This window comes from Chenopodium quinoa, unplaced genomic scaffold, assembly GCF_001683475.1.
Source record: "Chenopodium quinoa cultivar QQ74 unplaced genomic scaffold, ASM168347v1, whole genome shotgun sequence".
NCBI lineage: Eukaryota > Viridiplantae > Streptophyta > Magnoliopsida > Caryophyllales > Amaranthaceae > Chenopodium > Chenopodium quinoa.
Genome location: NW_018742345.1, coordinates 4,752,772 through 4,763,903, shown reverse-complemented (window position 1 = coordinate 4,763,903; position 11,132 = coordinate 4,752,772). Strand labels below are relative to the sequence as shown.

The 11,132-nt window shown below is 35.0% G+C and overlaps 2 long non-coding RNA genes across 3 annotated transcripts; both read left to right on the top strand.

Annotated features, from left to right (window-relative positions):
• The first annotated feature begins 4,642 nt into the window (after positions 1–4,642).
• On the top strand, positions 4,643–7,421 carry LOC110694431. Its single transcript, XR_002505852.1, has 3 exons — positions 4,643–4,952; positions 5,196–5,477; positions 7,315–7,421. It is a non-coding gene; the product is annotated as an uncharacterized LOC110694431 (long non-coding RNA).
• A 723-nt stretch (positions 7,422–8,144) lies between these two features.
• Positions 8,145–8,942, top strand: LOC110693379. Of its 2 annotated transcripts, XR_002505585.1 has the most exons (3): positions 8,145–8,280; positions 8,410–8,537; positions 8,722–8,942. It is a non-coding gene; the product is annotated as an uncharacterized LOC110693379 (long non-coding RNA). The 2 variants fall into 2 exon arrangements; XR_002505584.1 differs by having other exon boundaries at positions 8,164–8,537.
• Positions 8,943–11,132: the final 2,190 nt, after the last annotated feature.

The following is an 11,132-nucleotide window of genomic DNA, read 5'->3' as shown; positions in this document are numbered from 1 at the left end:
TAAAACATTCACAATAAATTTGAAGCTAGTGAATTTTGGGGTATAAGTACTAAAATTCCCAAAATTCGTAGCTTTATCAATTAATTATTGATTGCTAACCAACCATACATTTAATAAAGCATCACATAAATAAATAAAAGTAATTCCCATGAACCCTCAAGGCTTGAAACTATGAATTAAATTTAATTGGAGGAAGGTTTGTAGATTTGGGATAGCAATACGTGATGAAAAGAAATTAGAGATTGAATTATTTATTGTGATTGGGATGAATTAAATTGACAGAAGGAATTAAAGAAATAAGTGGAATTTTATTGATGTAAGGAAAGAATAAAATACTGAAATATAAATGAGTTTAATCACTTATGAATTTTCATAAGTTCATCACTGAATCCTTGGCATACCACTTATTACTTAGACTGTAAATAATGACAATATTGAAAATAAACTAAGAGTTCCTACTGAAAAGAAATTATAGGAGTTTAATCCGTTCGGACATTGTCCCTTTTGTCAGTGGATTGTTTGTAGCTTGAAGGATCGAAGTCAGAATCATTTGTCTCCTCCATTGGTTCAGGTGACTCAGGTTCGGGTTCTACTTATACAAACTCCCCTTCTTCCTCCTCATCAGATGAAATGTCTATTATTGTTGGAGTAGGAGGTGGATTAGGATTAGGAATCTCCATAAGTGAACTATCTCCCTCTTATTGTTCTCCATTTTCTGCCTGATTACCCCCTGACGAAGAAGAAGAAGAATTTCCTGGTTGTTGATTAGGAGGAGGATTGTTCCCTACTGTATTATCATAGTAGTAGTCAGGGTAGGGAAGATTTAAGTGCTGACTGTAGACATCTACTTTTAGCCTCCTGTCCCGACAGGAAGTGCAATGACAATAAATAAAAAATCTTCGTGTTGGATCAAAGTAAAGAATGCTTATGGATAACTGGTTAAGCCACAAAACACAAAAGACTAGCCTAGATAAAAGAACAAGGCCAACACAAGGTCCAAATTAACTAAACCCGATCATAATTAGGCTTAATCTCGTGCTTAAAACCCAATAATGACGGATTTAGGAGCATCTAGGTTAAAATAAAAGCTGCCGCGGAAAATATCGCGCGCATCTCACAAAGTCGCGCTCAGCAGTCGCGCGCAACTTATTAAGTTGTGCGCGACAGGCCGCGCAACTTTCAGAGATGCGCTCACGTAAGATTCAGAATATTAAAATATTGGAAAATCGAATCTTACCATAGAGTTACGCGCAAGACAAATAGTTGCGCGCATATACCGCGCGCGACCTATTCACTTGCGCGCGACAGCCGCGCGCTACCTATTCACTTGCGCGCGACAGCCGCGCGCAACCTACTCAGTTGCGCGCGACACCTGCTGCGGCAGAATGCTCTAAACCCTAAACCTAATCATTCCCTATAAATAAGGGCCTAATCGGAGGCTTCAACACAGAAAATTAACCTAAACGCTGGCAGAATACTTGTGAACTTGTGCATCCAAACCCTCTTGTCCTAAACACTCACCCTTTTCGATATTTTGTTACTACGGTGGAGGTTCCCCAACAAGAAGGAGTCCATAAGTGTTCTAAATGGAGATCTAGCAAAGAGAAGTGGTAAATTCCCGAGCACTTAGTTAAATCACCATTATTTTTATTGTTTAAAAGAACTTTAATGAATTAATTAGTGTTGTTTGATCGCCTTAAAATAATAAATTAATTGATTTCACATAGTATTCTTTCGTTAATCAAGATTAGAATTGAATAAAATAATTGTTGGTTGATCACCTAAGTCAAGGCGAATATTGTTTATTTTATTGTTCTTTTCACGAATTTGATTAAATAAGAATAACGACCTTACGACGTAATTCCTATGTGAATTAATGTGTGTAAATAAAATCAATTAACATAGTTTTTACGTATCACGTTGCATATATTGTTTGGCAATGAAATTGTGCAAAGGAAGAGCTAGTAGAGGCCGCACTAGGGCTAGGATCACGATTCCCCTCTAAAGGGAACATTATCTTAGTACCCTCACTCCCGAACTCATTTCTGGTTTTCTAGACCAATTTGGGCATGGGTAAACTTATGATTCATGCTAAATATCCCTTGAACTCTACTTGGGAGAAAGGCATGAACGAGGTTTATGGGTTTTTCCTAAAACTCATTGGCGACTCCTACTTGTTTCTTACAAAAAAGCGTATATGATAGAATCATCTCTAATTCAAAGATCTCCCAAACAGTCAGGAATTCAAATCCTAATACACCCTAATAAGTGTAAAGTCCTAGGCTTTAAGGGGCCATGGGCATCTAAGGAGAAGGATCCCCTACGATGGGAACACCCTCCTTACAGTGGCGACTCCACTGGGGACTTAGAGGTTACATGATTAGTTCGTAGTTATGGTCCAAGGTATCCAACACCAGGTTACCTATGGGTTGTAACGAGAGCTAACTTAGATAATCTCTAGTTAGAGAGCGAGACTTGAATGCATAATATCTTCCTTTTGCACAAAACTAAAAGTCAAACAAGCAACATTGCTTCATGCGTAAGTATAGCTCACTTAAACCATGGGGATTGGCTCATTGACTAGGGGTTGCCAACACCAGGCTTCTATCCCGAAATCAATAACAATTATCCCACCCATATCACCAACAAAACGTTGGGAGAGCGATGTCATGAGTCAACTCGTTCAGTGATTGATTTGTGCGTCGTTTCTTAAGATATGGTACCTTGGACACCCAAGCCTTTTCGACCTTAGAATGGAAATATGTGGATTATAACTTGTGGCATGCTTATGTGATTACATGACTATATGCAACGTGTTAGGATAGATTTCTTTCTTCTTTTTAGCTTAGTCTAGGTTCCTAATTACAAAGTCGTCTCTTCGTAATTTAGAGTCATATTCAACGGGTAACATAAAAAAAAAAGAACGATGTAAAAAAAAAAGAAAAAAGTCATACGAGCAGGTGGCGCGCGCAACTCACAGCTTTGCGCGCCCATACCCAGCGCAAGAAAATTAGTTGCGCGTGACATCCGCGCGCAACTCAATTACTTGCGCGCACCCACTGTACGAGTCAGTTTTGATTTTTCAAAAAATAAGTTGATTCGTTAAAATGATATCTTTATTCAAGAATTGTTGGGGGCAATGTTATCCGTTCGAATATATCTTACGTCATTTTCTTTTTTCTTTTTCTTTTTCTTTTCCTTCTTCCCCTTCTAAGCAAGCATATTGGTTTACTTATCCTTTCGTACTTCTTTAGGGCCGGTTTCCAATCTTGGGAAAGAAGAATCCCGGGTGCTCTCCTTCTACGTTTACCACCTAAAGATTCAACCCTTTCAAACCTTCGACAACAAGTCCTAGTCCAATAATGATGTCTACCATTCAAGAACTTCAAGATGAGATTCTTCGTTTGAGAGAAGAAAAGGCTCAAGAAGCCGAGGAAAAGAGAATTAAGAAAATTGAAAAGGCTAGTAAGAAAAATGGAAGCTTTAGCCTTACAAGAAAAGATGGAACAATTATCCATCAAAGAAAAGTCGTTAGAGAAGCTAGTTCTTCGTTCTACAATGGGTAACAAGTACTTTGACGCAGAAAAGTTTGCTCCTCCCGCAAGACTTGCTTTACTGGAAAAGTTCGTAGCTACGGACTTACCAATATTCAAGGTGACCAATAATCCACAAAATCATTTAATGTGTTTTACTGGCACCATGACACTAAAGGGGGTTGATCCTAAGCTTTACGCTTTGACTTTCCCCTTGTATCTAGACCCAACCGCAAGAGAGTGGTACTATGGGCTAGACCCAAAATTCAAAGCAACATGGGAAGATGTAGTTTCGGCTTTCATTACCCAATATGAGAGTAACGTAGAGTTCAAGTCCACTCTACGTGAACTCGAAATGCTTAAGCAAGGCGACGATGAAGGTTTCCTTGCTTTCTATGGTAGATGGCGAGAAAAGGCGGCCCACCTTGCCCAAAGGCCGCCCAAACTCGAGCTAGTACAAAATTTTATTGACAACTGTCATGAAAAGTACAACAAGCATCTACGTTACCTTGGTTTAGACACTTTCCAAAAGGTCTATTCCGTGGCTACTAGGATTGAAGATGATCTTGCTAAAGAAAAAGCAAATAAGCCTCATTATCATAAACCTAAAAATAACTACAAGAAGGGGAATGATGGCTCATCATCCTTTATTGATGTATTTGCGACCTCCACGCAATACCACAACACAAATCAATATAATGATCCTAGGAAAAGATGGACAAAAGAAAGAAAATTAACTCCATTTCCTGTAAGCTATAAAGAATTGTTAGAAAAATTAAATGAAAAAGGCTTACTTGCACCAACAGGACCAACACCACCCACTCCACCAGAAAGAAGGTTTCCTAATTGGGATGGAAATGCTTATTGTGCTTATCATAGAGGCAATAGACACGACACTAAACGTTTCTTTGTCTTAAAACATAAAATACAGGATTTGGTAGACGATGGGAGAATGCCCACGCCTAAACCAAACAATAATGCATCCCCCTTGGGGGTGTTTCACATCGATTTACTACAAAATGAGTGTTTTTCGACGCTTATGCATAGACGCTAAGGAAAGGGCGTCAGCACGTGAATTTAGTATCCGCGTTTTTTCGACGCTTTAGGTGACAAAAGAAATTTTCGTCTCTAGAAAGCGTCGATAAGTCAAGCACATGTCACGCACGTGAATGGTTTGTACCTCGTAAGTCGCAACTTAGCCCACGTTTCAAACTTTCAATTCTAAGGTGAAAATAAACCAAAAAAAAAAAGACGACTAAGTTCTCAACTTCTCAACCCTGACTATTCCCCCCTCCGTGAGATCAATGGTCTGTAAATCTAGTTCTTAACTCTACTTGCAATTCGGTGAAATTTCTCTACTCACTTTGAATTGTAATCAATTTTGTCACTCTCTAATTCTACGCCGCCGTTAATTCTAAGGTAAATCTTTCATTTTAGAATTCTAATTTTGCTTTTGATTGAAGTCTATTATATTGTTTTTAGCAAATTTTTTTCAACATTATCACAAAATAATGATCAGATTTTGTTTGATTAATGAATAACTGAGATTATAGGGTTTTATTAGTTATAAATATGGTTTATGCTTCATTATGCGATTTACTTTTGAATTTGGATTCGGTTATAAGAAATAGTATAGTCAGATTTCATTTGTGAATTTAAAAGAGGTGTATATTCAAGAAAAGCGTTTTGCTGAAGAGAGAGAAAGTGAAAAAATGGTGAAGCCTTTGGGATCAACAATTGAATTCTTCAGGAGACGCGATGAGTGGAGGAAGCACCCCACTCTCTGCAACCAACTCCGTTTCCGTCACGCTGTTCCTGGCCATGGTCTTGGTGTCGGCGCATTTTGAGTTTACCTCGTCGGCGAAACCATCTACAATCAGTTCTATGCTTCCTCTCATTCTTCTTCTTCTCACCATTGAGTTTCAAGATCAATCGTCTACTTGGGTATTTCTTCTTCTTATTTTATTTATTATTTTTGATCTTTAATCTATTTATACTCTAAATAATTGATTTTTGAATAATGGGTGTTGTTTTATTACTCTTAATTTTCAATGATAGAATGACTCGATTAAATTCAAGTTTAGAAGTAAATTTGTAAAGAGAAGTTGATATTTTATGATGCAATAAGAAATTGAAGCAAAAAGTACCAAACTGAAATGGCAGCTTCTTGTTCCCTTTGACTATATTTAATTGGTTGATATTTGTTTATTTTTAGTTAGTTTTAATCAAATGCAATTCATCTTTGTTTGTATCTCTTACCTAGCCAATGTTACTTGTAATTTTTTAAGTTCTTATATGAAATTTCAATTTAATACTTAATACCTCCTCTAGATCTAGTCGGTGCTTTTTGGGGGCATATTTATTTGGGTTTTCCCTTGTCATTTGATCTGTGACTCTGGGATTTTGCATTGGATTTTAGAAAAGTGAAGCCACAATTTGATGTTGTTGGTGTAATGTTAGAGGTGTTGTCAAAGCCCATTTGCTTAGAGATTTGTTACATCTCTTTGCATAGTCATTTTGTTTAGTTAATAACTGAGTTGAAGAATACTTATTATCAACTATGAAATAAGAAGATTACTCCATGCTCAATCAGTAATTTAGTGGCTTTAATTTTTTTTTGTTCACGAGTTGATATTTATTTAGATATACTTATAGTAATTGAAAATTCCTTTATAAGTACCAAAACATGAAAAAATGGGTCTTACTAGCTTTTTGCAATATGACACACCTTTGTGTAATCAAAGAGATCTTTCATGTTTGTAAGAGAAAATAAAGGAGAGTTCATTTTATTTTTATTTTTATTTTTAATTTGATTTCAACTGAACTCTCAATTGCGATTAATTAAGAGGGTTTGAAGAAGTTTTTTCTCCACTTGCTGCTTTTGTGCCAATTTGTTGCCTACTTGATCTCCCTACTGCTCTTGTCTTGCTGACATGGAAGCCTCATAGCAGGTGACTTGGCAGCAGGTTGGGTGTTGCAAGTACGTATGTGCTGGTGCTTTTGTTATTAATTTTTGTTCTGTTTTTGTTCTTATTTGATGTTGCCGCTGTTATTGTTCTGACGTTGTTGTTGCATGCGTTGAGGTGTTTTTGCAAACTTGCTACTCCCTTCTTTTGCTGACAAAGTTGCTGGCCTGCAGCCCCAACTATAATCATGGTTGTGATTGTGTCTTATCTTGTGTGTGTGTGTGTGTGTTCGTGGTTGTGATTGTGTCCTATCTTGTGTGTGTTTGTGGTTGTGATTGTGTCCTATCTTGTGTGTGTTTGTGGTCGTGACAGACTCGAATCTATAAAAGAAACAAAATTATGTAATAATAACTTACCTATAGGACTCTCGGATTCGATTTAATGAAGTTAAGCTTACATTATTTTCCAAGGAGGTCAGCAATTGCTTTATAGTGGAAACAAAATTCACTAGCTTTTCTGGAGATACATCTATTTATTTAAGAACATTTTCATACTTATTTATAGGTAAAAGAGCCATTTTATGTGCTAGGTTTTTGTATACATCTTTAAACCTTTTGTTTGGGTAAACTTTTGTCCCTTCATTAGAAATTTGATGCAAGGTGATATAAGCTATAATAAAAAATAGAGCAAGGATAGTGACTTCACACTGCTATAATTGTAATTAGGATTAGTTGTAGTTGCTCTTTTAAAAAAGGTAAGGTATGATTTTGAGTTTTTCATGTCTAACTGTTTTAGTTAGACTTTGTTATAATTTGTGTTTGGTCGGCGTGTATTTAATTAATCTTACTTTCTGTTCTATATCCTCCCTTTCTTAGGCCTTGTTCTTTTGAGCTTCTGGGCAGAGCAGAGCAGATTTCAGCAAAGCAGAGCAGAGCATAGCAGATTTCAGCCGAGCCGAGCAGAGCAGAGCAGATTTTATTATTATTATTATTATTATTTTATTATTATTATTATTATTATTATTATTATTATTATTATTATTATTACTACTACTATTATTATTATTATTAAATATTAATTATTATTATTATTATTATTATTATTATTATTACTACTAATATTATCACATTATTATTATAATCATTAAATTTTTAAAGTTAAATATTAATTATTATTATATTAATTATAATTATTATTAAATATTATTTAATTATTATTATTAAAAATTAATAATTAGTATTATCTTTAAATATTAGTCATTATCTTAATATTAATTGCTATTATAAAAATCAATTATTGTTATTATAATTAATATTATTAGTTACAAATATTATTATTACTGTTAGTATAATTACTATTATTATTATTATTAAATATTAATTATCATTGTTATTATTATTTTTATTAATAATTATTAATAATTTATTATTATTATTATTATTAAATATTAATAATTAATAATTATTTTATTTATTTATTTTTATTAAATATCAATAATTAATTATTGTTATTATTATTATTAAGTATTAATTATTATTATTATTATAATTAAATATTAAATATTTATTATTATTAAATATTATTTATTTATTATTATTATTATAAAATATTAATTATTATTATTATTAAATATTAAATATTAATTATTTATTATTATTAAATATTATTTATTATTATAATAATTTAATATTAAGTATTAATTTTAAGTAGAGTAGAGCAGGGCAGAGCAGATTTCAGCAAAGCAGAGCAGAGCAGAGCAAAGCAGATTTCAGCAGAGCAGAACAGAGCAAAGCAGCTCTAAAGAACGGGGCCTTAGTTGTTTTTTCAAGACTTTATTGTTGGTGAGCTGCTAGTACTGATCTTCATCCATTTTTTTTTATTTTTTTTTATTTTGGTGGGCTATTGGCTTGAGCTAGGATATTGCAATCTGAAACAATATTATATCACTAATGTTGTGACCTGCATATCAGAGCAGCTACTCTAAGTTCAAAGAAGAAGAGGTTGTTAGCCACATTCTATCGCTGGTTGACTGGTTTAACATGCAATTTGGCAAATGATGTCTTATCTTTTGAGTGTGTGGATATCCTTAATACTTTTGGTATGTTCTTTGCTCCATAATTAGTTATGAAAGTCGGTTGTGATTTTGGTTTGCATAAATTATTAGGTGGAAAATATTTTTTAAAGATTGTATTCTCTGTATAGTTAGTAATTTTGATCTACTATTGTCTTTAGATTCGTTTGTTGATGTATTGATTGATGCGCATGCTGAAATGTGTTTGCAGGATTAAAAAGATTATACACTGACAACTAACACTGCAATATTTCAAGGTTGGAAGAAAGATATATTAGATATTTAAAGGTTTTAATCAATGATTCGGAATTTGTTCCACTACAACTAGTCACGAATGAAGTATAAGTTGGAATTATATTTATTGAAAACTCGTTACTATGAGATATTGTAAATATGCTATAATATATATTTATAAGAAAAAAAAAATTGGCATAATTTTGTTGTACACGTATTTTTTTTTTTTGGTGATATTAATAGGTAGAAATAATTGTCGATTGTGACGCTTTGTATAAAAAATTGGACAAAATAAAGCGTCGATATTCGCGACGCTTTTTTACGTCCAGAAAAATTCTCGACTCACATATTCTCGACGCTTTTTAAAAGCGCCGAGAAAGATTTTTGTGACGCTTTTCTGTGTCGAAAAACAGGCTTAAAAGCGTCTAAAAACACGTCTTTTGTAGATATGGGAAGCGATACGTTCAATCCATTGAACTACATCACACCTATAGGAGAACCTCTACCCACAATACTCATAGGGGCAACTAATGAAGTATGTGTGCTATGGGACGATGACTTACAAGACTTATATATCTCTAAGTATGTCGCCGTCCCACCTCCATCTTGTTTACAAAATGAAACAAATGGAGCGCTTAATTGGGATTATTTCTTGGGGAAGTCACAAGACTTATCAAATCTCTTCTTGGATGAACAATGACATCAAGCTCAACTCATGGAACATCTTGAAATGGAGGCACACTCAAAGCCTCTAGAAGAAAGTTGGTTCATAAGTCCTACAACTAATCCAAACGAGATAGATCATTTAACTCGTTCTGGACGAATTTACCAGGCACCACCACCAAATGGATCTTCGACCACGCAAAATCAAGGTAAAGTACAAAATAAAATATCACCTCCTCTTGAGGTGGAAGATCCATTGGTCAAACAACTTCACCAATCCAAGGCGAATGTTAGCATTTGGGAACTCCTAAGTACTTCTAAAGAACATAGGAATTCCCTTATGAACGCTCTAACGGCTTTGTCTGTAAGCACAGACACAACCCCTCAAGATCTCGTTAGCTTACTTACTAGCGAGAAATCTGACAAGTTAATCATTTTCACTAATGATGATTTGCCTTCAAAAGACACTACCCACAACAATGCATTATACTTAACTGTGGGGTGCAAGGGATATAACATCCCTCTAACTTTGGTAGACAATGGGTCAGTTGTAAACGTATGCCCATTGCGAACTGCAAAATATTTAGGCCTTAATCCAGAAAAAGATTTTCAATCAACAACACAAAGCATTAGGGCCTATGACAACTCGAGAAGATCGGTTTGTGGAACTGTTAAGCTACCAATACCACAGGCCCAATACAAAAGATGGTTGAATTCCATGTTATAGACATAAAACCTACATTCAACCTTTTACTTGGACGTCATTGGATACATGAGCTTGGTGCAATACCATCCTCACTTCATCAAATGATTAGGTTGAACTATCAAGGGCTTCTTATGACTATACATGCTTCTCCACTAAAAATAGCATTAAACGATCAACCACTCCTAGAAATAAACCATGACAATGATGAAGAGGACATGTGGGGATTCGCCGCGGAGCCAATCTGCACAATAGAAATGGAAGAAGACTTGGAAGAACCTTTATAGCTTGATCCATATTCCTCCCAGATAGTAAACAACATCTTATTTAAGAGTAGTTACTTTCCTGGGATGCCTTTGGGAATAGGAATGAAGAAATCTTTCTTACTTCCTATCCCAAAGAAAAGCTTCTCCTTTGAATTGGGATACAAACCAACTAAAGAAGAATTGAAGTCTCACGATGCGAAAAGAAAGGCACGTAGAGATGACAACAACAAGGGGATAGTCACTTTACTCCCATCCTATCAACAAACCCTTAATGGAAAATTCATTAGGGAGGGAGAAGACTACCCATGCTATGACTTTCCAGAACCATTGGTTTTGGAAGGAATCAAGAAGCCTGGATTCGAAATATTTCATGATTGCTACTTCTTGGATGACGATTTTAGTATCGTTAAATCAAAGTAGCCAACTCCAGGGTGCTATGATAGGCAAACATTCAACTTGCTATTTGGACTAGAGCAAAATCATGTCGCTACAATGACCAATCAAAATGCCATCCAGGATGAAGCATTTGACCCAACTTCATTGATCAACCCTTCTAATGAAACCTTGGAGCATGGATGGAGGAAATCTTTCATATGGACCAATCACAAAGGCGATAGGCTGGAAATCGTCACAGGCGAAGGGAAGATGTTTGAAGAATCGGACGACGAATCTATTATAGACTCTAGGGAAGCTGAAAATTTAGGCCTTGTGGCCATTACCGAGTCTTTATTTTCTAGTTCTAAGGATGAAGATCCC